Raw genomic sequence first — 2,424 nt, 5'->3', positions numbered from 1 at the left:
AGAGGGTTCCTGTTATATATATATATATATATATATATATATATATTTTGGAACTGCGTCCAATTACAGTCATGAGACATGCATGATTAAGCTATTAACCAGTATGCTGTGAAAAGTAGGAGGGTTCCTGTCTTATGTAAACAGAAATGTCCAACATATATATATATATATATATATATATATATATATATATATATATATATATATATATATGAGCTGAAATCTTCAACTATTTGGAATTGCGTCTAATTACAGTAATCAGACATGCATGATTAAGCTCTTAACAGTATGCTGTGAAAACTAGGAGGGTTCCTGTCATAAATATATATATATATTTAACGCGATTGGAAAAATCACCTGATAGGCTCCAAGTATTTAGGCCGTCCGATGCCACTCAAAAGAACGGCTCAGATGCACCCTTCTACGGATGTGGGCAAGGGTTAAACAAAACCCTTTTTGTTCGCATTCCCCCCTCCCACTCTCTCTCCTCTCTTCCCCGCTCTTCCCTGCCCCTTTCTCCACTCTTCCCGCTCTTTCCTCCCATCTTTTTGTAACCCACAGAGGACACTGCCTGGAATATTGAGCGACGGGGGCACTCCCGTCTACGAGTCGGGCGCCTTGCTCCCCTCCGCCGCCTGTTCAACACTTCATTCCTCTTAGCAGTGTCTGCCATCCACCCATAAACCTCCTCATCTCCGCCGGAACACCATCCACCACCATTCCTCCTTTTCCCTGATCCTCAGCAGCGTCGCCTCCCTCCGTCACCCACTCTCTGCAGCGTCGCCTCCCTCAGTCAGACTTTTGATCCATTCCGCTGCCAAAACAGGTAACCGTCGCCCCATTTTTGGGTTCCACCTTCAAAACCGCTAGACCTATCTCTCCCCATCCTCTCCCACCACCACCCCTCTCCCCAACACCCCCAAACCCGATGTTAATCATTTCAAGCTTGCTGAGCACAGCGTTGCCCAGAAGCTTTCTCGCTTCCCCCGAAATATCACGCTTCCCTGCTTGACGAACATCACCACCAACTCCATGAGTAGGTCATTCCAGCCGTCGACCTGGTAAGCTTCAGCTGCTAACCCTTTTCACTTTTCTAATGACAATTTCTTATTAACCTTTTCGTTTTTTGCTCTTCGAGCTGCTAAGTGACGATCACTGTCCGACTATAGTTGCAATCATCTTCTGCATTTGTTAGGTGTGAGCTTTAATTTACTTTCGTCATCTTCTAAAGGAACATTTTTTAAACCACTTGCACTGGCTCTTTTTGTTAAGACTTACGAGTTCTTTTTTTTATTGTTCATGCTTTTGATTTCATAAAGCAGAGTATATTGGTTATGTGAGATCTTAAAAAATTTTTTTTCTTTCAGAAAAAAAAAAACTATCCAAATGTCTGTAGCTAGGCATGCCCGATTATAAGAGTTTTTAGTGCTCAATTCTCATTAGGATCCAATATTTTATTGTTGTATCATATTTTCAGGTCCCTCTGCTTATCGGAGTTCTCGAAGTAATTTTGGATCTATTTCGCCAATTTATACAGTTAAGGGTGGACCAAATTCTGGGGTACTTTTTTATGGGTGTGAAATTTACATAAACAACCTTCTTTGAGTTATTCCAATGTATCATTTTGTTTGTAGTTCATTTTGACAGAAAGTTTATTTATGTCATAGGGAACAGCCAAGTTTTGTAGTTTTTTCTGATGGTGTTGTCAAATAGATGGTTTATATGTGATGAAGCAAGACAACTTGCAATTTTTACTTAACAAACTGAAGGATGCAGGAAAGGAATGATCTATACGCAATGGTGAAGTTACCCATGCACGGATCAATGATGATGAAGAAATTACTGAATGCATTAACAGTTAAAGTATTTTGAAATATCAATGTACATATGAATAGGTGAGACATATAATGTAATCTTTTTATGCAACAAACATGGTTTTTGGCATCTTAAGTTCTGGTTTTAACAGTGTGGAGACATGTAATCTTTTTATGCAACAAATGTGGGTTTTGACATCTTAAGTTCTAGTTTTAATGGGCGAATGGATTCATGGGTCACACTCTCATTAAAGAAGAGTCTCCCTCTTCCCTTTAATCCCCATCAACCGTAGCTTACACATGGCAGCATTTCCAAGTATACTCAACTAGATCGCGAGAGGATTCATCACCGTGAAAAGTGAAAATGACCAAACGTAATGTGGATCTCACCTCGACCACGGCATGCATTTTTGTTGTGATGTGGGTTCATAATAGGAAATTGACCAAATCGAATGAAGATCTGAATGCTCCTTGAAGACTAGTATCTGAAATAAATGTATTTTGAATGCATGTTTGGCCTGTGAGGATTTTTTGTACTTTTTTTACTTGTATGAAATCCAATTTCTTAAGTATTTAGCTGGTATAATCTTATCACCGTTATCTTGTAGGC

General features: G+C 39.6%; 1 long non-coding RNA gene across 1 annotated transcript; it reads left to right on the top strand.

The window, feature by feature from the left end:
- Nucleotides 1-497: 497 nt before the first annotated feature.
- Nucleotides 498-2,018, top strand: LOC126410166 (uncharacterized). Its single transcript, XR_007573671.1, has 2 exons — nucleotides 498-1,061; nucleotides 1,478-2,018. It is a non-coding gene; the product is annotated as an uncharacterized LOC126410166 (long non-coding RNA).
- Nucleotides 2,019-2,424: the final 406 nt, after the last annotated feature.

The sequence above is a fragment of the Nymphaea colorata genome, chromosome 6, assembly GCF_008831285.2.
Source record: "Nymphaea colorata isolate Beijing-Zhang1983 chromosome 6, ASM883128v2, whole genome shotgun sequence".
In the NCBI taxonomy this organism is placed as follows: domain Eukaryota; kingdom Viridiplantae; phylum Streptophyta; class Magnoliopsida; order Nymphaeales; family Nymphaeaceae; genus Nymphaea; species Nymphaea colorata.
The sequence above is the reverse complement of the archived record's forward strand: the minus strand, read 5'-3'. Positions and strand labels throughout refer to the sequence as shown.